General features: G+C 49.6%; 1 protein-coding gene across 7 annotated transcripts in view; it reads left to right on the top strand.

Moving 5' to 3' along the window:
• PAQR5 (progestin and adipoQ receptor family member 5) overlaps positions 1-23,493 on the top strand; it is an 86,198-nt gene that overhangs the window by 8,839 nt on the left and 53,866 nt on the right. For 2 of the 7 annotated variants that reach the window (XM_036840903.1, XM_036840895.1), the window contains exon 1: positions 4,551-4,770. The exons of 2 other annotated variants lie outside the window; for them this stretch is intronic. The gene's annotated coding sequence lies outside the window, so the exon portion shown is untranslated. Of the gene's footprint in view, positions 1-4,550; positions 4,771-4,834; positions 4,856-23,493 lie in introns of those variants that run through there. 3 more of the 7 variants (XM_036840854.1, XM_036840845.1, XM_036840885.1) reach the window with 3 other exon arrangements.

Below are 23,493 nucleotides of genomic sequence, written 5' to 3'. Positions count from 1 at the left end.
CTGAGCTTGAGGCTGGGCATGAGAGGTGGCAATAGAGAGATAAACCCAAGCCAGTGACTTTAATTCATTTATTCATCCCATAAAGCTTAGAAAATGGAACTTGGCCAATACCTTTGCACAGTTAAATATTGACACAATTGGGATAGGTGCTATGCAGGAGAAATGGAGGAGGTTATGAAAGTGTGTCAGGGGACATGCTTAATCTAGGGCAGGGTTTCTCACATCGGCACTCTTGACGTTCTGGATCAGGTAATTCTTTGTCGTGGGGTCTGTCCTGTGTGTTGCAGGATGTTTAGTAGCTTCCCTGGCCTCCACCCACGCGATGTGTAAGTAACCACACACACCCCATCCCCAGTTGTGATCAACAAAAATGTCTCTAGACATCATTGCCAAATGTCCCCTGGGAGGCAAAGTCACCCTCAGTTGAGAGCCATTTGCCTAGGAGCCAGGAGAGACTTCTTGAGAAAATGATGGTAATCTGAGTTCTAGAAGTTAGATAAGAATCAAGATAAAGCAGGGGTGGGGAGTGGAGGGGAATATTTGGGGCACAGGTAACTGTGTGCAGAGGTCCTGAGGTGGGAAAGAGTGAGGAGGCTGGGGGAGCCGATGAGGAAGGCTTCCGTTAGGTGGGCAGTGGTGGGGGCAGGGAAGAGCGGATGGATTCAGGGATACTCAGGAGGGAACACAGGCAAGGGAGCCTCCTGGGTGTGGAGGATGAAAGTGGCTGGAAGCTGGCAAGTTACATTTTGGGTCTGTTGGGTGAGCGATACCTGGGAGTCATCCAGGTGGGGCCCTGTGCTCAAAAGAGAGGTCCGGCTGGAGATGCACATTTGGGAGTGACATGCGTGTAAATGATGAGCTTAGCCTTGGGTAGACCAGATGGCCCAGGGGGAGTGTGTGGACCAAGAAGAGCAGAGCAGAGAGGAGGGCCTAGAAGTGAGCTCCAGGGGTGCCAGCATTCAGAGACGGAGCGTTGGGAGGTGTCCCAGAGAGGGAGCAGGGAACCTGGGGAGCCCGGTGCTGGAGGAGCCCGAGGATGCTGAAGGATGGGGGCCTAGCCTGCGGTGAAGTCTCTGGAGGCTTCAGGTAAGATGAGAACTGGGAAGTGGCCCCTGGATTTAGAGTCCAGTGGCTGCCACGGGGGAGGTCAGCCTGGGATCGCTGAGGAAGGCGCAGGAGGGGAGGGAGGGGGCTGGTAGATAGCTTTTCCAAACCAGTGTCAGCAGAAGGTGAGGAGAGAGCATGGAAATCAGAAGGGAAGTGCGTTAGGGAGGGTTTTGTTTTATTTGTTTAATCTTGCTTGTTTTGCCCCCATCCTCCCTTTTTTTTTTCTTAGAAAATAAAAGTACATGGTTCAGAATTCAAAAATTGTGAAGATTTCGCTGTGAAAAAGTCTCCACCCCCATCTCCCTTGGCCTCCCAGTGCCCTCCCCTCCTCAGAGGCAGCTTTACCAGTTTCTTAACATATTCTTCCAGAGATATTTCATGCACAGATCAGTAAATGCATATGTGGTCTTTCCCTCCACATGGTAGCAACACTCTATGCGTTCTTCTACCCCTGATTTGGTCTTTTTCCACTTAGCTCTCTTGAGAAGCTTCCAGGTCAGTACATGGAGAGCTTCTTCATTCTCCTTTACAGCTATATAATATTCCATGATATGGATGGCACGTAATTTATTTAACACATCTCCTGTTTGGGGACATCACAGTGTCTCACTGAATCTCCTTGTGCTTCAGTCATTTTGCAGTGTTGGTGGGTGCATGTGGGGAAACGTCTCAGAAATGAAATTGGTGAGTCGGGTGGTTTGTATTTTGAAAGATATCAGCAGGTTGCTCTCCATAGAATTTATAAGAATGTACACTCCTACCAGTAGTGTGCAAGGACGCTCATTTTTCTACACCCTCCGAAATAGAGTGTTACCAACTTACTGATGTTTGCCAATCTGGAAGACAGTTTGTTTGTTTGTTTGTTTATTTATTTATTTATGGCTGTGTTGGGTCTTCATTGCTGCGCGCAGGCTTTCTTTAGTTACGGCGAGCGGGGGCTACTCTTTGTTGTGGTGCGCGGGCTTCTCATTGCGGTGGCTTCTCTTGTTGCGGATCATGGGCTCTAGGCGTGCAGGCTTCAGTAGTTGTGGCACGTGGGCTCAGTAGTTGTGGCTCGCGGGCTCTAGAGCGCAGGCTCAGTAGTTGCGGCGCACAGACTTAGTTGCTCCGCGGCATGTGGGATCTTCCCCGACCAGGAATCGAACCCGTGTCCCCTGCATCGGCAGGCGGATTCTTAACCACTGCGCCACCCAGGGAGGTCCCAAAGATAGTTTCTTGATGTAGTTTTAATTTGCATTTTTCTTGCTCTGAGGAAGGTTGAACATGTTTTCATAGATATAAGAGCCATGTGTATTTCCATTTCTATGAACTGTCTATTCATATGTTTTGCCCATTTTCTATGAGGTTATTGGCCCTTTTCTCATTGAATTAGAGGTGATCTTTGTGTATTAGGGGAAACTAGTCTTTCGTTGGGAATGTAAATTACAAGCATTTTCCCCCCCAGTTAATCAAGGAAGTTTTTTGTTTTGTTTTTTTTGCTGTTGCTGCTATGTTTTCAGAATTATGAACGCTGATGGGAGAGATTTGCCAGGGTGTGGGGTTCCCTGGCTCAGGGGTCCCTGAGGAAGCATCGGAGTGGGTTCCAGATTGAGAGCAGGATGGGAAACACCTCTGCTGTGTAACAGGCAGAAGGGCAGGTGGGAGGACGGTGCCGGTGCCAGGGGGTTGGTGGCAGCGAGTTTCGAGAGCAAGGGCAGATAGCTGGATTCGTCCAGGCATGGGATTGTGTTAACAAGTTATCAGAAAGTTAGAGGGCAGGAGAACTTCTGTATTAGCGAGAGAGTGATCGGATTCATGAACGCTGACACCAGAGCAAGAGGAGGGGAAGTGAGTGGATGGGTGTCCTGTGTTTTCTTAGATAGTGTGCTTGTCTGTTTGGCATGCAGTAATCACCAGGCCAGGCTAACGGCCAACGTGGTGACATTTCCCCTGCGATCAGACCCCGTACTCTGAAGCCCCTGCTTATCTCACTCTGTCACAAGCCAATATTTCCCCTGCCCTAAACCAATCCAGTGCCAGGTACCAGACAACTAGGGACAGCCCCGATGCCGCACAGGCCACTGGAACTGTTCAGACCAGCCAATCCCAAGCTGCTTTGCCATGCCTTTCCCATTGGAAACCCCAACAGAGGCTCTGGCCTTAGGCCTTCCCCTTGCTCCTGCTTCTGCCTCTTGACCAAAGCCTAGTGTTTCCCTTGTGGTCCTGTGTGCTGTGCTGTGTCCCCTTCTCTCGGGAAATGTAAGTAATACGTTCTTCTTTCAACGTCATTAGCCTCACCGTGTGCCATTCAGACACCTCCGTAAATTAAAATCCTATGGGTACAGTTAAGACAAGAGGGACCCTTGGACGGGACAGAGTGTGAGGGTGAGTAAACTGCAGGTCCCAGTGGGGCTCCAGAGCTGTCACCGTGTGAGTGGTTAAATAAGCAGGCTCTCAGGGTGGACTTCCTGGAGGAGGTGGCTGGAGATGAGGAGAGGCCTCGTGGTGGGAAGGGCAGGAGCACAGACTGGGAGGCACAGGGAACTGTGTGTGGGGGGCCAGGGTGATCAGAACTGGGAGGCTGGAGGAAAATATACAAAGAGGAGGTGCATCTGACCGTGTACGGGGAAGGAGGGAGCCGTGGGGTCAAAGATGCAGGCTGGGTCCTGTGGATGCTTCTTGAAGACAGTTTTTAAATTCCCAGTGTTAACTCCCTTTGTGAGTTCAGGGTGGGGCTGTGGAGCTGCAGATGGTGAAGGACTTGGAAATGACATGGGTCTAACCCAGCTCTGGCTTTTTGATGTCACATTAACGAAACCCTATCCCTGGATGAACTCAGCTATCTGCCTTCACTCCCGCAGCTTGCCCCCTCCCACCCCTGTCTGCCTGTGCCACCGCAGAGGTGTTCCCCTCCTGTCTCAAGTATCCCCACCATTTGGTGCTTTCTGCCTCCCCCATGAAAGCTCCCTCCTCCCTCCGGGAGCCTCCCTCCTCCAGGATCGGATGCTCATCCCTGGCAGCTGGTTCTTCCAGTGGCAGTGGATTTGAGAGAAGAATTCTTGAAGATCAAAAAGTCTTCAAAACATGGAGAATAGAGCAGTAATGGTAGAACGGTCGGTATTGGAGCTGGGGGCCCTGGTCCACACTGCCTCAAATCACACAGAATCTCTGTGTGTGTGTGTGTGTGTGTGTGTGTGCGTGCGCGCGCGCGTGTGCTGGGGGAGGATTTGCCTATTCTAGTAATGCTGGTCTACCTCCCAGTCTTGTGTGCTCTAAGTCAGTAAATCCACTGGAAATTCACAAACACATGCACACTTGGCAATCACTCACGCTACCTTGCGATTTTTCTTTTATTGTTGCCTCCAGAGTTATTTACCTTTTTGAGAGTGGAATTTGTGGGGAAATAGCCTCACATTCAGCTAGTGTTTACCTAGTTCCCCTGAACTCTGAACTGGGCTGGGCGTTGTGGGTCTTGCAAGTTTGTTGTGTTTGTTCTGCTTCCCCGGCAAAGGCACGGTGTCCCCTTCTGCAATATGCTCTATCGCCCCAGATACCAGTGCAGAGAATGAAGGGAAACCAGCTGGGCTGTGGTTGGCAGAGATGACTTCTAGAAGGAGGAAGAGCTCAAGCAGACAGTGGGTCTACTCGAAGGGGAAGGAGGCAGCAGGAGCCCGGTGAGGCCAGGTGAGGCCAGGTGTCCCCGGGGAGGTTGAGCATCAGTCCCCCTGGGGCGCAGGAGGACGGGTGATGGCTGCCCTGGGGGCGACAGGTGCCCCTGGGAAAGGATGGGGCAGGAGACGGGACTTGGGGGGGAGGAGGAGAGCCCCTTTGCGCTCTGTCAACAGTGTCGCAGCCTCTCTGCCGGGAGGGGAACCCTGGGGGGCTGCGTGCGGGCTGGATGCGCTGTGACCTTGCACTTCTGGGAGGGACGGTGAGGCTTTGAAAATGCTTCCAGCTGGGCGGTTGTTGTCCCCTCAAGCATCCTTCAGTGGCCCTCAGGGCAGGAAACAAGTGTTTTGCCAGATCAGGACCCAGTAATGCTTCTCGCTGGGGTCCTTTCTTGTGATGGGTGGAGCTGCGGAGCAGCAGCTTTGAGAAGGGTGCCAATAGTGGGGGAGGGGGGGTGTCCGTTTCTGAAATATGGGACGTCAGTGGTTTATTTCTTAGATGCTTTTGGTACACATCCTCTCTAGAACCTGACCGGCGCTTTAAGAAAAGTTGTGATTTAAAAAAGCAGTTGTGTGAAGGATGACGAAACATCTGGCTTAAGCATGAGGCGGGGCGGGGCGGGGCGGGGCGGGGGGGTGGGATTCGGGAAGAAGGGAAAGTGGCTGTTGCCCTCCTCCCTCCCCACTCTTGGTCTGGTTTGGTTTAATCTTCACCGTCCTCCCAGGGACAGTTCCTCCGAGTCCAGCAGGTACCCGGCTGCTAGAATGTTGCTTCTAGGTTGTCCCTTAGCAAGGCTGGGGGCTTCTGGACTTACCCTAGGACCACCTCGCTGGGTGACCCTGAGCAGGCCTCCTAACGTCTCTGGGCCCCGGTTTAACACCTGGCTTCTCTTCTGGAAGTATCAGTTTTGACCTTTAGGTACCTTGTAGGCTCTTTCTAATGATCAAGTCTTTGCTTACCACCCTTCAGATTTCCATCAGGGCCTGAAAGAACATAAGGGGAGTCTGAGGAAGTGAAGTCCAGTGGTCAGGCTCTCACGGGCAGCGGGCCAGGGAGGGAGGGGAAGGGAAAGGGAGGCAGCCTCTGCCCGGGCCTCCACCCGACCGACCTGGGTGTGCTGTGAATACCCCTCCTTGTTCGAAGGCCTCAGATTTGACTTTCAAAGGGAAAACGCCTGTCCTGATAAAGTGGGCCTTGTTCCATGCAAGGCAGCTTTGTTTGGGCTCCCGGGCTCAGTTCATGTATCCCGCCGGTGTGAGGAGGACAGAGTCTGGGCAGGGTCTCTGTGGGGCTAGGTGATCCCTGCTTTGGGAGAGCCAAAGGGTTTCACACACTTGGTGGTGCCCAGCCGTGCCTTCGCTTCCTGGTACTGGCAGGTATCACCACCTCCGCTTTCTCACACTGGGATGTGGAAACTGAGGCCCAGAAGGTCACGCAGCTCATGCGGGGTCACCCGGGCCACCCAGGGCAGCTCAGTCAGACTTGACCAGGTCTTCTGACTCCTTGTCCAGTGCTCTCTTCCCACAAACTGTTTATGATGGACACTACACAGCTGGGTTCTCTGCCCCTTCGTTTCACCCCTCATGCTCGGATTTATCCCCCTGAAGTGCCAATTGCCACCAGTTAGCGTGGAAATGAACTCACTTTGTGCAGGAAGGAAGATCAGGGACTTGGCATGAAAAGTAAGAGGGAAAAAAAATTCCTCCGATAATTTCCGCTACTCCCCATGACACCTCTCCTCTCCCCAAAGTATCAGCATGTTCCTCAGGCCCTTCCTTAAAGGCCCAAAGAAATGAATCTCTAATGGTAAAATTTCTAGCCTCATAGTATGGAGGTAGCCCTTGACTCAAACTGCAGAGGTGACCATTTTGCCACCTCCTTGTGTAGATGCCAGTGCAGTCTGACATTCCTGGGCCAAGAAATTAAGGGACCTATCTCCAGGCGTGTTTCCACCTTGATGGTACTTCCTGCTTCCCAGGGCTCTGTGGGACACTGTGGGGACGTGATTGGGAGAGGTGTTTTAATCATGGAAATGATTTTTTCCTTTCTCACTTTTCGTACAGAGGCCCAGCTTTCCATGCCTGGGCAGAGTGAATCACTGCCCACAGAAACCAGCGACAGGTGGGGCTTTGAGGGTCAGGAAGGGATGGCCAGGGACGGCTGCAGCCAGAGTCCGCACCCACTGTCGCCTGCTTGCTGATCCCACGCTGCTGCCTCTGGTGGGCCCTCTCGGGTTCTGGGCCGGCCTCCGGGCAGGGGTGCAAGGCCAGCCTGGAGCCTCAGAGGTGGTCTGGCAGCAGAGGCCCAGGCAGGGCGGGGTTAACTGTTCACAACTTCCCGAGCTCTGGCTGCTCCTTCTTGGGGGCTGATTTGAAGGCACATATTATTCCCATTCTTCATGGGGTTTTGAATAATGCATTTTTCCTCAGCCCTTAAAAAAAAAGCCTGTGCTTAATAATACTAGAGTAATGACCTTGTGTCACACTTCAGCCACTGGGGCTCTTAATCCACCGCTGCCTTCAAATATTGTGAAATGTGTTGCCTCTGACATTGGTTAGCAGGAAAAATACCGTGGCAGCGAGGAGGAAGGAGGATCTGTTTTGCGGTCTACCTTGCAGCCTGCAGCAGCCCAGCAGAAGAACATCCTCTGTCATAACAATGTCGTACGGGCAGGTGACTTTCTGCACGCCTGCTGTGCACCAGGGCCTTACACATGGGCTCTTGTTAATGCTCGAGACAGACCAATGGCGTAGTCACTCTGGGGATTATAAAAGCACCCACCCGGAGGCAGACTGTGAAAATTCAGTGGGGTGTAAAATGCCCATAAGGGTCTTGGAATAGACCAAGTGCTCAGAAAGAGGGATTTCAAATCAATGCCATCATCGCCATTTACAGAGGAGGAAAGTGAGGCCTAGAGAGACCTCAGGACTCAAAGCCAGGTCCACCTGACTCCAGGGCCCAGACTCACTCATCACCGATGGGAATAATTGTATGTCACAGAGCTGCCCCCGCACCCCCCACCCCACTGTCTGAACTCCTCATTGGCTATGGGGCCACTTGTAAAGTCATGTGGGCCCTGTGTCCTTCCCCTTCCCACTCTGGGCCCCATGTCCTTCTCTGACCCCCAATGTTCTCTAGTCTCCGCTGAAGGTCTGGGCACATGCCAGTCTCCTGCCCGGTCCATGTGACCTCCTTCCTCCTGCCAGTTCACACCTCCCTGGCTCCTTGGCTGCCCCAGACCATTTCCCCCTTGCTTGTGGGGTGTGTTCTTTGGGTAATAATTACATGAAATGGCTCACTTGCCAGTTAGATCAGTAAATAATTCCCCCCAGTCCTAGTGGGTGAAGCTCAGAGTTAATGATTGCCAGGAAAGCTTCTCAGGATGCAGATCATCTGAGGAGGTCACGCTGAGCTTGATGGCTGGGAGGAGGGGTGCACCCAGGGGCTCCTGTGCCCCCCCCTCCCTGCCCCCTGCCGTCCTCCCATCTCTCGTGTCTGAATTCAGCACCAGCAGGCCTCCCTGTTCGCAGCCAGCCCATTTCCCCACGCGGGGTCTTTGCTCTAAAGCTCGTCTCTTTTCCCCTCCTCTCTGCCGGAGCAAGTACTACCCCTCATTTGGGGTCCACTTCTAGCGCTGCCTCCCCCCAGGGGCCTTCACTGACTGTCCTGACATCCTTGCTCTGGGCCCCTTCTCTGGGCTCCTCGGGGCCATCGGGCAGGTCTTTTCTGAGTGCTCCCCACCATGTCAGGGGCAGTGCTTGGTTCCGGGGACCCAGCAGTGGGCAAGGTGGGGTTGGACATGCTCCCGGAGTACCCACACAGCTTGAGGTGCGGCAGGGAGGCCCCGAGGACCTGGGGGCAGTGGGCAGGTGAGGGGCACTGGAGCCTGATGAAGTGGGGCTCGGGCAAGGATGAGGTGGAACTTTCCGGGCAGACATGGAGTGAGGGCAAAGGCATCTCGAAGCCGAGGGAGCGGTGTGTACTAAGTACAAAGGCATGATCTGGTGGCTGGATGGGTGATGCCTCACCTGCGGATGTGTGGCATTCGAGGTACCTAGGAATCGCCCAGGTGGGTGTGTCCAGGAGGCTGGTGGTCCCTTGGAGAAGTCTGTTTCCCTCCCTCCTGTCGCTCCCTCATGGTTTCACTACTGGACACATCTGGTTTCTCAGAAAGAAGGGATTCTCTGTGCGGGCGGCCGTGCTTTCCTATCCCCTGCTCACCAGGGACCTGGGGTTGCAGCACCTGCTCACCGAGCGATGTGGATTCGAACCTAAACTCCTTCAGTGCACAGTGGATTCTGGGCCACGTGATGGTGACCGATCCCAGGAGCTCAGGGCAGTTGCTTCCCGCCTGGGCCATGCGCGGGAATCCCCACCGGCGCTTGATACTGGGGATGATTCCCAGGCTCCCGCACTGGGGATTCGGATTGAAAAAGCGTGAGGTGGACTTACCCAGTAGGTTCTGCGTTCACGGCCCCTGGGTTATTTGGATGCACGGTTGGGTTTGGGACTTACTGCTAGAGTGCTTTTCCAGGCTCCTGCCTCTATCCCTAACTTCACCCCCTCCCCAGAGTCAGCACCCCAGACCCCACCTGGACAGTTTCCGGGTGGGGAGCTCAGTGCGCATAGAGCGGCCCTTCCTCGTTGGGGGACCCTCGTTGGGCCCTGCCTCTGTGGCTGGAGCTGACACCTGCCTCCCAGAAGCTCCCATGTGGGGGGCGGGGGTGTCTTGGTTCTGCATGGCCTCCTCCAGGTTTCCAGGGCTGCTTCCCCAGGATGTGGGAAGGCGTTCACCCTTGCCCGGAGCCCTCACTGGGTCTCCCTGCCTTCCTTCCTCCTGTGGTCTGGGCTCCGTCTCACAGGCTGACAGCCTTGTCTCAGACTTTAAGTTTCTGATCAGATTAGCAGCTTGGGAGGAGGGTGGAAATAGGATCGTGCCTTCCCCAGCAGCCTGACATTTCCTGTTGGGGGGAGGGGAACGCCCACAGTCAGGGCCTGGTTCACCTTCCATCAACCTGGCAGGGACTCACCCTTTCCCAACCTTGGGGGAGGGAACTGCCTGCTGCACCCACCCTGGAGGCCAACAGGCTGTGTAGCCTACGCACCCTGGTCCTGATTCTCCAGGGCTCAGTGGAGGACCAGCTCAGCTCTCGCCTTGGCCTAGAATCTTAGCGGCCTCACCCTGGCTGTGCTGTAGAGTCACCTGGGCTCCTGCTTCGCTCCCTGTTCTTCCGAGGCCTCAGTTAACTGAGTAGTGGGTCCAGGAATCAGTATGTTTTCAAACTCCCTAGGAAAATAGTATTTTATATTCTTTATCATATCACTTTTTGTAAGTGTTGAATATATTCCTGTTTATTTTTCTATGTTGTTTTGTAGCCTTAAGAAATGTTTCTAACATATCTGAATGTATAAAATAAGAGTAAGTGCCCTACATGGTGTGATACTGCATTATATATAAAACTGTGTGCATATATTAAATTTTGTCTCTTGAAAAAAAACCCAAAAAACTCCCTGGGTAGTTTTAAGGTGCATCCAGAGTTGAGAACCACTGGGCTAGGTGCCCAGCACCCACCCGTCCAGCTCCTACAATGTGTGGAAATAGTTTCACTGGAGTAAAACAGCCAGGGCCGTCTTATTATGTCTATCACCTAATACTAAAGTACGTCTTTGTATTTTTTTATTGTTGTTGTTGTTGGAAGATTTTTAATCACAGTTTCAATTTCATTACTTGTGATTGGTCTGTTCATATTTTCTGTTTCTTCCTGGTTCAGTCTTGGAAGGTTATACCTTTCTAAGAATTTGTCCATTTCTTCCAGGTCGTCCATTTCATTGGCATAGAGTTGCTTGTAGTAGTCTCTTAGGATGCTTTGTATTTCTGCGGTGTCTGTTGTAACTTCTCCTTTTTCATTTCTAATTTTATTGATTTGAGTCCTCTCCCTCTTTTTCTTGATGAGTCTGGCTAAAGGTTTATCAATTTTGTTTATCTTCTCAAAGAACCAGCTTTTAGTTTTATTGATCTTTGCTATTGTTCTCTTTGTTTCTATTTCATTTATTTCTGCTCTGATCTTTATGATTTCTTTCCTTCTGCTAACTTTGGGTTTTGTTTGTTCTTCTTTCTCTAGTTACTTTAGGTGTAAGGTTAGATTCTTTACTTGAGATTTTTCTTGTTTCTTGAGGTAGGCTTGTATAGCTATAAACTTCCCTCTTAGAACTGCTTTTGCTGCATCCCATAGGTTTTGGATCGTCGTGTTTTCATTGTCATTTGTCTCTAGGTATTTTTTGATTTCCTCTTTGATTTCTTCAGTGATCGCTTGGTTATTTAGTAACGTATTGTTTAGCCTCCATGTGTTTGTGTTTTTTACGTGTTTTTCCCTGTAATTCATTTCTAATCTCATGGCATTGTGGTCAGAAAAGATACTTGATATGATTTCAGTTTTCTTAAATTTACTGAGGCTTGATTTGTGACCCAAGATGTGATCTATCCTGGAAAATGTTCCGTGCGCACTTGAGAAGAAAGTGTAATCTGCTGTTTTTGAATGGAATGTCCTATAAATATCAATTAAATCTATCTGGTCTATTGTGTCATTTAAAGCTTCTGTTTCCTTGTTTATTTTCATTTTGGATGATCTGTCCATTGGTGTAAGTGAGGTGTTAAAGTCCCCCACTATTACTGTGTTACTGTTGATTTCCTCTTTTATAGCTGTTAGCAGTTGCCTTATGTATTGAGGTGCTCCTATGTTGGGTGCATATATATTTACAATTGTTATATCTTCTTCTTGGATTGATCCCTTGATCATTACGTAGTGTCCTTCCTTGTCTCTTGTAACATTCTTTATTTTAAAGTCTATTTTATCTGATATGAGTATAGCTACTCCAGCTTTCTTTTGATTTCCATTGGCATGGAATATCTTTTTCCATCCCCTCACTTTCAGTCTGTATGTGTCCCTAGGTCTGAAGTGGGTCTCTTGTAGACAGCATATAGATGGGTCTTGTTTTTGTATCCATTCAGCAAGCCTGTGTCTTTTGATTGGAGCATTTAATCCATTCACGTTTAAGGTAATTATCGATATGTATGTTCCTATTACCATTTTCTTAATTGTTTTGGGTTTGTTTTTGTAGGTCCTTTTCTTCTCTTGTGTTTCCCACTTAGAGAATTTCCTTTAGCATTTGTTGTAGAGCTGGTTTGGTGGTGCTGAATTCTCTTAGCTTTTGCTTGTCTGTAAAGCTTTTGATTTCTCCATTGAATCTGAATGAGATCCTTGCCGGGTAGAGCAATCTTGGTTGTAGGTTCTTCCCTTTCATCACTTTAAGTATATCATGCCACTCCCCTCTGGCTTGTAGAGTTTCTGCTGAGAAATCAGCTGTTAACCTTATGGGAGTTCCCTTGTATGTTATTTGTCGTTTTTCCCTTGCTGCTTTCAATAATTTTTCTTTGTCTTTAATTTTTGCCAATTTGATTACTATGTGTCTCGGCATGTTTCTCCTTGGGTTTATCCTGTATGGGACTTGCTGCGCTTCCTGGACTTGGGTGGCTATTTCCTTTCCCATGTTAGGGAAGTTTTCGACTATAATCTCTTCAAATATTTTCTCTGGTCCTTTCTCTCTCTCTTCTCCTTCTGGGACCCCTATAATGCAAATGTTGTTGCGTTTAATGTTGTCCCAGAGGTCTCTTAGACTCTCTTCATTTCTTTTCATTCTTTTTTCTTTATTCTGTTCCGTGGCAGTGAATTCCACCATTCTGTCTTGCAGGTGACTTATCCGTTCTTCTGCCTCAGTTATTCTGCTATTGATTCCTTCTAGTGTAGTTTTCATTTCAGTTATTGTATTGTTCATCTCTGTTTGTTTGTTCTTTAATTCTTCTAGGTCTTTGTTAAACATTTCTTGCATCTTCTCGATCTTTGCCTCCATTCTTATTCTGAGGTCCTGGATCATCTTCACTATCATTATTCTGAATTCTTTTTCTGGAAGGTTGCCTATCTCCACTTCATTTAGCTGTTTTTCTGGGGTTTTATCTTGTTCCTTCATCTGGTACATAGCCCTCTGCCTTTTCATCCTGTCTGTCTTTCTGTGAATGTGGTTTTTGTTCCACAGGCTGCAGGATTGTAGTTCTTGCTTCTGCTGTGTGCCCTCTGGTGGATGAGGCTCCATCTTTGTATTTTATAAGAAGGTATTTAAAAATTTAAATCAGGGGCTTCCCTGGTGGTGCAGTGGTTGAGAATCTGCCTGCTAATGCAGGGGACACGGGTTTGAGCCCTGGTCTGGGAAGATCCCACATGCCGCGGAGCAACTAGGCCCGTGAGCCACAACTACTGAGCCTGCGCGTCTGGAGCCCGTGCTCCGCAACAAGAGAGGCCGCGATAGTGAGAGGCCCGCGCACTGCGATGAAGAGTGGGCCCCGCTTGTCGCAGCTAGAGAAAGCCCTTGCACAGAAACGAAGACCCAACACAGCCAAATAAATAAATAAATAAATAATAAAAATTTAAATCAGTAAAAGTAAGTATTTAATAATTTTAAAGACAAAAAATGTGTAACATTTTGGAACCTCAAGTAAATGTAAACTTATAAAAACAGACCTTGTAATTCTGGTCTATATTAGCAGATAAACAAAAATGAAGTATTCAGAACATTGAAATCTACACACTTCAAAAACATAAAATCTGGGGCTTCTCTGGTGGCGCAGTGGTTAAGAATCCACCTGCCAATGCAGGAGACATGGGTTCGAGCCCTGGTGCAGGAAGATCCCACATGCCTTGGAGCAACTAAGTCCGTGAGCCACAACTGCTGAGCCTGCGCTGTAGAGCCTGTGAGCCACAACTACTGAGCCCATGTGCCTAGAGCCCGTGCTCCCAACAAGAGAAGCCACCACGGTGTCTTGCACACCACAACGAAGAGTAGCCCCCGCTTGCCGCAACCAGAGAAAAGCCCGCGTGCAGCAACAGAGACCCAACGCAGCCAAAGATAAAAATAAAAATAAATTTATTAAAAAAAAAAAAAGATCTTAAAAAAGGATGGATATATGTATACGTATGACCGATTCACTTTGCTGTACAGCAAGAAACTAACACAACATTGTAAAGCAACTATACTCCAATAAATTTAATAAATACAAAACAAACCCCAAAGCATAAAATCTAGTCATGAAAAATGGAAGATGAATTATTTGATCCCTTTTAGAGGAGAATCTTAAAATCAAAGTTGGCAGTATAATTATGTCACAAGTATTTTTTTTCTGTAACATTTTCTAGAAAAAGCTTTCCCTGACTCTACCCTAGTTGGGGAATGGTAAGAAGATATATTTGTGAGATATCTTCGAACATTTTCCACTGACAAGGCCTTTTGGCTTTTTTTTCTGGGACTGCAGTCTTTTATTTATAAGGAGCCAAGTTTTTGTTTCTAAAGCATTTCCGGTTTGTCCTTAAGTTCTTTAGTTTTACCTTATTCAGATGGAGATTCTTTTTTTTTTTTTAATAAATGTATTTATTTATTTATTTATTTATTTTTGGCTGTGTTGGGTCTTCGTTTCTGTGCAAGGGCTTCCTCCAGTTGCGGCGAGCGGGGACCACTCTTCATTGCGGTGCGCGGGCCTCTCACTATCGCGGCCTCTCTTGTTGCGGAGCACAGGCTCCAGACGCGCAGGCTCAGTAGTTGTGGTTCACGGGCCTAGTCGCTCCGCGGCATGTGGGATCCTCCCGGACCGGGGCACAAACCCGTGTCCCCTGCATTGGCAGGTGGATTCCCAACCACTACGCCACCAGGGAAGCCCCAGATGGAGATTCTGATGCAACACTTCCTGTGTCAGTTTCAAAACTGTCATATTGATATTCCACACGTTAGGAAAGTCTGTGAATAGAGTAATAATTATTCTTGCAACAGCATTTTGCTTTGTCTACTGCTGTGCAATGTCTGAAAAGGACTTAAGACATGTTTCACATTTCAGCGTTTTTGTTTTTTGGGTTTTTTTTTTACATTGTGATTGTTTTCTTTTAAGAACATACCAAAATTGAGAGATTAGTATAATGAATTTCCATGCCTGGCCTCAACAATTATCAACTCATGGCCAACCTTGTTTCACCTATACCCCTACCCATACACCCTGCTCCTGCCAGATTCTTTTGAAGCTGATTCAAGACATCATCTCATCTCTTCTGTGACTACTTAGTATACATCACTAAGTGAAAAGGGCCCTTTAAAAATTGTAACCATCATCCTATTATTATATCTTACAAATTGATCATTTCTTGTTATCATAAAAAATCCCATGTTCAGATTTTCCCAGTTGTCTCATACATTTTTTTCACAGTTGGTTTGAGATTTCAGATCTTAAAAATTCTGAAATACAGCAGAAACTAACACAACACTGTAAAGCAATTATACTCCAATAAAGATGTTTAAAAAAAAAATTCTGAAATAAAAATTTTAGACCAAGCAAAAGAGGCCATTTTGGCATGGAAGTGCAGGATTCACCAACAGAGCCTGCAACCACTGGGTGGAAGTTTCTAGACAAGTGGGCCAGACCCTGTCTCTAGGTTTCAGAGTGCAGTAGATGGCAGAATCGTTCAGTCATTCAGTAAACATGTGTTCATTCCACAGTGACGCTGGGCCCAGTCCTGGGCTGGGCACCTCGGACAGAGCAGTGAACTAGACAGACTGGGCCAGTCTTGAGGGGAGCCAGAGCTCATTTCACCGTGGGGTTTGCAAAGGGGATGATATAGACCCTTGAAGGTGGTATTGAGCATAGCCTGGAGCAATGGGTAGAATTCCGTCAAGAAGAGAGCGTGGAGCGAGCGGTGTCTCTCCCCGAGTAATCAGCAAGGGCAAAAGCATGGAAGTGTGAAAGCCCGGTGCATGCGAGGGCAGTGATGGGTGGTGGGCGTCGGGGGTGTCTCAAGGCTGGGGACGGGTGAGGCTACTGCGGGCTCGAGGATATGCCTTACAAGGAGCGGGGGCCTCTGGGGCCTTCCAGAAGGGACCCCACAGTTTTGTGGTAGGAGCCTAAGGTGTGGACCGTGAGTCTGGGAGCCTTGCAGGAACTCTGACAAGTTACTTGGAGTTCCTGGCCCTTCGTGGGGCGGGGCCTCCGCTAGACTGGAGCCCCTCCCCTGGGGGCAGCCTGTGTCTGCCTGGACCTCCCCGCGCCTCCAGGGCGAGCACGGTGCCCTGCACGCAGAACGGGCTCACTGTGTGTCTACTACTGATGACCTTCCGGCGCTCCCAATGCAGGGCACCCGTTCCCCTCCCCCTTCACCATGGCCGGCACAGAGAGAGCCCCCTAAGGCCTTCGGCTTGGGGAAAGGCGGTGGCTTTTCCAAAATGTGTCAGCTATTTGGCTTTGGAATCTGGGCCCCAGCGACCCTGAATGGGGGACTGCAAGGCCAGCGTTGCCCCTGGGCCAGCAGGCAGGCCGGGGGCGCGTGGAGGAAGGCTTGAGACGAGAGCGTCTCATGAGGAAATGACAATATTTGCAACCCCTGGGCTGGCTCGCATAGCTAGTTTATCCAAGACTGGCCAACGGTTGGAGGACTCATTCGTTTATTTCCTTTTAATAGCATTGGCGCTTTGGTAAAAAAAAAAAAAGAAAAGAATGAATTAACAAATACATAGGGCTTCCCTGGTGGCGCAGTGGTTGAGAATCTGCCTGCCAATGCAGGGGACACGGGTTCGAGCCCTGGTCTGGGAAGATCCCACATGCCGCGGAGCGACTGGGCCCGTGAACCACAATTACTGAGCCTGCGCGTCTGGAGCCTGTGCTCCACAACAAGAGAGGCCGCGATAGTGAGAGGCCCGTGCACTGCGATGAAGAATGGCCCCCACTTGCTGCAACTGGAGAAAGCCCTCACACAGAAACGAAGACCCAACACAGCCATAAATAAATAAATAAAATATTTAAAAAAAAAAAACAAAAAACAAATACATAAATAAATAGTAATGCACATGCTCATTGTGGGCAAACTCTAATGTTATAGAAAAGTAGAAGCGAGAGAATAAAGCAAATCCCAAGAGGTAAACCCTACCATCTAGAGAGAACAACTGTGAACACTTTGCGGAATCCTTTCAAACACTTTTCTGTCCGTAAATACAAGCACTTAAATGGAACACAGTTTTATATCGATGGCATTACAAGATTTATGCTGTTCCATAAGCTGCTTTTTTCATTTAATAGCATGTCATGACACCGTTTCCTGTCCATAACCACAGATCTGTAACATTTTTATAGCCCACAGTACAATTTTACGTGGATGTACCATAACTTACCCAGCCAGCTCTCTATTGCCAGAAATTTGGATTGTTTCCAGTTTTTCTCTACAACGTGCTAAAGAGTATCATTCAGCTTTTTTTTAGATGTGCAATAATTGCCTAGCAGTAAATATCTAGAATAGCTGGGATAGCTGGAACAAAAGAAAGATTCCTTTCACGCTGCACAGGAGGTCACCATGGCAACCCCGCCCCATGTGTGGCACACCCATTAGCCTAAGCTCCAGCCAGGGAGGTGGGTCAGAGACAAGGGGAAACAATCCATTTTCAAGCAGAATTATAAACCAATGCAGAAGCAGCATGAAGGAGCATTAATGCAGAACTGAGATGGTTTAGGATGCAGTAGTGTTCTCTGGTAGACACCATGGCTTTTCATTCTCACAAGAGCCATCAATACTTTTATTATCCTCATTTAGCTGATAAGAGAATTCAAATTGAAGAGGTTAAGTAATCTGCCCGAGGGCACACAGTAAATGATGGAGCCCGGGTTTGAAAGTGGCCTGCATCCGCTCCTCATAATCCTCCTTACCTGACCTAGGGTCGCCAGCCACCCTCCCTTCCCTTCCCATCCCTGAGACTTCCAGTCCTGGCTCCCCACCCCTCCAGTGCATTCATTCCCACCGCCTCAGACGGGGTCTGCACTGAGCCTTCATCTGGGCTCTTCCCAGGCTCCGCCCGGCCACCTGCCACTCCACACCCTTTGCCACCTCCACACTGAACTATGGACAGCTCTTCCTCCATGCCTTGGCTTCTGCTGCACCCTCAGCTTAGAATGCTCGCTCCTCCGTGGCTGCTAGGCTCCTGTTTATTCTTTTTTTAAAAATAAATTTATTTATTATTTATTTTTATTTTTGGCTGCATTGGGACTTTGTTGCTGTGCGCGGGCTTTCTCTGGTTGTGGCGAGCAGGGGCTACTCATTGCAGTGGTTTCTCTTGTTGCAGAGCACGGGCTCTAGGCGCACAGGCTTCAGTAGTTGTGGCTCGCGAGCTCTAGAGCGCGGGCTCAGTAGTTGTGGTTCGCGGGCTTTAGAGCGCAGGCTCAGTAGTTGTGGCGCACGGGCTTAGTGGCTCCGCGGCATGTGGGATCTTCCCGGACCAGGGCTCGAACTCGTGTCCCCTACATTGGCAGGCGGATTCTTAACCACTGCGCCACCAGGGAAGCCCTCCTGTTCTTCAACGCTTAGCTCAAGCTTCGTTTCTTCAAGAGGTCTTTCCTGACTCCCTAATGTGATGTCTCTCCTCTGTGTTCCCCTGGAAGCATCTGGTTCTAACTACAGTTTGACCATCAGATGTACTCTGTGTCAGTTGTCAGTACCGAGCTCCTAAAATGTGAGCTCTTAAGGGGTGGATTCATCATATTCGTTTCTCCATCCCCACATCCTACCGTAGCCTTGGACACAGAGTGGGTATTCAGTAAATGTATGCTGAGTGAATGAGTAAATAACCAAGCATCTTCCCGTTCACTCTCCATTTCTGCTTCCAGCCCCAGGGACTACTTTAACCCAAGCAGATTGGATGAGGACCCTGCCCACCAGGAGCCGCTCCCCGCTTCCCCGCCTCTCTCCTGGCTGGTTCCCCAATGTTGCCCGACAACAGCTGGCCCCAAGCTCCATCCTCCTTAAGCCCCAGTCACCTCTTTTCCTACCCTTGCCTTGCCAGGGAAACTGAGGTACTGGGCGAATCCTTTATATCACCGCCCCTGCCCCACCTCCCCATCCCAACTTTGTTAGTTTTGCCCCATCAATCCTAGGAACGCTTTTCTCATTCCTTGGGCTCCTCTGTCTGTGGCTCCTCTCCTTGAGAAACCTCAAGTGCCTTGAAAGTCACCTGTCTCTGCCTCCTAAATTGATATGTAGCCTCGACTTCTCCTCCAAAATGTGGTCACATTTTTAAATTGCAATCTATGCGAATCCAACTTGACTGAAAACTGCCCTGGTCTTCCTCCCTCCCTTCATGGGTGTCACCATTTCCCAGCCCTTGGGACATGACGCTCTGAGACCCCTGTGATCAGAAACCTGACCCTTATCACCAGGTCTCCAAAGGCAGAGCTCCCGGCCAGGCCTGGTTGGCACATGGGGACTACCATGAACTTCAGAGGCTTCCCTCACTTTCCCCACAGGAAAGGACAGCCAGCTGCTGCCATGGGCGAATTTGACCCAGGGCTGTAGATCTTTAGATTTGTCAAGAGAAACTGGAGTCCAGGTTTTTACGTGAGGTCCCTTGATTTTTTAACGTTGGCCTAGGTTGTTTTTTTTTTTCCTTAAAAGACTTTTTTTGTAAGTGCCGTTTTAGGTTTTTAGAAAAACTGTGCAGAAAGTAAAGGGTTCCCAGTGCCCCTTCCCTCCTCCCCCAGTTTCTCCTATTATTAATATCTTGCGTTAGTGTGGTACATCTGTTACAAGTGATGAACCATATTGACACATGACTGTTAACTAATGTTAGGGTTCACTCTTTGTGTTGTATATTCTACGGGCCTTCACAAGTGCACACTGTCATGTATCCATCACGGCAGTGTCATGCCATTTAAGTCTGCTTTCCACACTCTCCTCCCACTACGCCCCTCCTTTGCATTGTCTCTACCCCGCCCTGTACGCAGGTCTTCTCATCTCTCTGGACTCCCTGGAGCTCCCTATCCCTGGTCATGGACAGTTTCCTGTCCCTCTCACCTCTCCAACAGACTGTAAGTTCCTTGAGGCCCTCAGAGAAGGCTAAGAAGTCTAGAAGGCTGAGTCTCCCCAGTGCCTGGGGCAGGGGCTTGAATGCTTTGGGGACTCACTATAGCCTGTGTCAGTGCTTGCTTATGGGCCGGGTCTGGGGCTTCCAGGGAAAATGCTTTGGGTGCAGTTGACGACAGGGAGAGGGCAGGGGGCAAGCAACAGAGACCCGGGTAAATCTCAAGTTTCAGTGGCTGCACGGAGGGGAGGGAGAAGAGATGTCCCAGTAAGTCCAGTTTTAAAGAGGGGAAAGTTGAGGACAAACACAGCTCTGGGTGGTGGGATGTTTGAATCTTTAGCAGGAGTGAGCGGAGGTCTCCAGGGAACAGGGAAGGAGATGCCCCCAGAGAATGCCCCCCTGCTCCCCCCACCTGTCCCTTCCCCTCCCGCCCAAGCAGCTGCCTCCTGTGGGAAAACGGGTGAGCAAGCAAGTATGGGAAAACAGATCAAAAACACCTCCCTAGTGAAGCTGACCTTCCCCCAACCCCTCGCCCCCAGCCCCCATGTCAACCCTGGGGTCCCTCCTACGGGCACCCGCCCAACTCTGCCCCCAGTTAGGCAGAAGAGGACACACACCTCCCACTCTGCTGACGGAGCCCGAAGCAGTGACTTGCTGTTCCTGTAACATGCCTCTGGGCCTTTGCACGAGCTGTTCCTCCCGCCAGCTGTGCCTTCTCCAAACTGACGGATCCTCTCTGGCCTCTTACGCCCCAAACAAACGTCACCTCCTCTGTAAAGTTGACCCTAACCTTCTCCTCAAGCCTGACAGCACCCCACCCTCCCCCAGATGCTTCCACAGAACTGTTTCCATCATCCACGTAGCATCTAACCCACTGGGTCACTGGTTTGTGCGCCTCCCTTGTTCTGTGTGTGCCTCCCACAAGGCGTAGCTTGTGGTTACACCCTGCATCCCAGCTCTCAGTGGAGTGCCGGCACCTAGCAGCCTCATTTCATGGATAAATGGATGGACACATGAATGAATGGACCCCTTCTTTTGGTTTGTTTTTGGGCTGCACCACGCGGCTTGCAGGATGTTAGTTCCCCGACCAGGGATTGAACCCGGGCACAGTGAAGACGCCAAGTCCTAACCACTAGACCGCCAGGGAATTCCCAATGGACCACCTCAGAGTAGAACAGTGAACATGCTTCAACATGCTATTATTGGGTCTCTTCTTTTATATAAAAACAGATCCAGGCCCTGTCTTCAAGGAGTCTAAATTGTGGCTGCCTAAACAACCACACCTAAAAGAATCAGAGAACAATATACAACCGGGCTAGTTATAATAATTGCCAGTTACTGAGGTGTCCGCTGCAGGCCTGGCTCCATGCAAAGAGCCCACGCACGTTGCTTGCTTCACTCCTCCCGCAGCTCACGAGTGAGGGATGGGACGCGCGCTGAGGTTAGGCAACGTGCCCCGGGGCACCAGCTAGTGGACAGAGAGGCTGGGACTGGAGCCCAGGTCTGCCTGACCCCAGAGTCTGTGATTGCCACTCCCTCACTTCGTCTAGAGGTGCTCAGGGAAAGGAGCGAGATGGGGTGGGCGGCGCGGTCTGGGGAAGGCTCCTTGCTAGAGGAGCCCTGCTGTGCGATGCTTGAAGCTCGAGGCTCTGGGACGGGCCTGAAGCTTAGACAGTGTGGAGCGACTCCAGGAGTTTCAGGGCCTGGGGTCGGAGCGGCCCCGCCCCAGCCCGTGCTCACTCTGGGGGGCCCACAGAGGTGGCGGTACTAGCAGTGCCCTGCTGGGTCCCGGTGGCCTTCCCCCCGCCGGGCCCCAGGGAGAGCCGGGTCTGCGTGAGCGGCACACTCCCTGCGTCCGCGGGGTGGGGCTGTGTGTGCAGGTGCTCCCACGTGGGAGGCTGCAGAGCACACCTCCCGAGGGGATGCCCTGCCCAGCCCACGGGGCCAGCTTCCAGGGTGGGGCGGCCCGGGCAGGAACAGCTTTCTGGAAAGAAGGCGGCCCTCATTCACTGACTGGTAGACACACCCAGAGGGTCCAGCTGTTTCCCACGGCTTGGAGCCACTCCTGGCCTGCGGAGGGAGGGGGCGGATCCTCTGAGGGGCTGGCGCGCCACCTTCCGAGCGTCCATCAAGCTCAGGCCGGCCAGGGGGCTTGTTACAGTATATCAAGGGGGGCGCTTCTGGTCCAGCTGTTCTTCTGTCTAGATACCTGGCAGCCTTGGCCCCCCCTAAACTCCATGGACACGTCACTGTGTGTGTGTGTGTGTGTGTGTGTGTGACTCTAGATGAAAAAAAGCCATAGCTCCCCAAAATCAGTACAGGTGACCTGTGACATTAGTAACTTTTTAGGAAGAAATACCTTTGGGGCTGGGCGGGGCGGTGGAGAGAAGACATGAGGATATGTTTGTCAAGGGCTACAAATTTTCAGTTACGCAAGATGAATAAATTCTGGATATCTATTGTGCAATACTGAGACTGTAGTTAACAATACAGTATTGTACACTTGAAATTTGCTAAGAGGGGAGATCTCTTAAGTGTTCACATGGTGAAAAAATATATGGTAACTGTGAGGAGATGGATATGTTAATTAGCTTTATTGTGGTGATTATTTCATGATGAATATGTAGAGCGAATCAAGTTCTACACCTTAAATATATATAATTTTTAATTGTTAATTATACCTCAATAAAGCTGGAAAAAATAATTTAAAAAAAAAGAAATACCTTTTATGTTACAACCCAGTACACACATATGGTCATATGTAATACCACAAATATACATAACATACATAACAGAAACATCACAAAATGATACTTATCTGTACCCTATGCGATACGCTGATATTTTCTGTTCTTTTATTTTGCAAACTATTGTATTTTTAAATGCTAGCCATGATCCACGAAATTGATTTTATGATCTACTGACAGGTTGTGACCTTCAGTTTGGAAAACACTGCATTAACAGACTCGGTAATCGTGGTTTTAATTACTAGCGAGCTATCTGGAAGTTGTGTGTATTTTGCTGAGGTGGGCGTGTGACCCTGGCCGTGGGCAGGCTGGAGTTCAGGTACAAGTCATCCAGCTAAGGAGAGACCCGCTCACTCTCCTGGGATTTGGTTCTTCTCTCCCTGTGTTGGGTTTCGGAACTGGCATTGGGACTGCTGGTCTTTCAAATCCTGTTGTCCATCTATGTATATGTTCCCACTGTTCATCACAGACCTCGTTTCATCCTGACCTTGCCAAGCCAACGTTGAGTGACCTCAGACAAGTCATTTCCTATCTGGGGTCTTTATCAATAGAATAGGATTAAGGGTGGCTGTACTAGTCTGTGCTTCTTAAAGAAGGAGGGATTTTGCAGCAGTAAGTTGTATATAATTTCTCTGTATGTATATGTGTGTGTATGCATGCTATGGTCTGAATATTTACATCCCCCCAGAATTCATATGTTGGAATCCTAACGCTAGTGTGTTGGTATTAGGAGGTGGGGCATTTGGGAGGTAATTAGGCAGCACCTTCATGAATGGGTTTAGTGCCCTTATAAAAGAGGCCCAGGAGAGCCCCCTTGCCCCTTCTGCTGTGTGAGGACACAGCACGAAGTTGGCAGTCTGCAACCTGGAAGAGGGCCTTCACCAGAGCCCAGCCATGCTGGTACCCTGGTCTTGAACTTCCAGCTTCTAGAACTGTGAGGAATAAATATTTGTTGTTTATAAGCTACCCGGGTAATGGTATTTTGTTATAGTAACCTGTAGGGACTAAGACAATATGTATATTTGTGATTTATACTTTTTCTGGAAGATTTGGAGAAAATAAAATT

The sequence above is a fragment of the Balaenoptera musculus genome, chromosome 2 (genome assembly GCF_009873245.2).
Source record: "Balaenoptera musculus isolate JJ_BM4_2016_0621 chromosome 2, mBalMus1.pri.v3, whole genome shotgun sequence".
Lineage (NCBI taxonomy): Eukaryota > Metazoa > Chordata > Mammalia > Artiodactyla > Balaenopteridae > Balaenoptera > Balaenoptera musculus.
The sequence above is the reverse complement of the archived record's forward strand: the minus strand, read 5'-3'. Positions and strand labels throughout refer to the sequence as shown.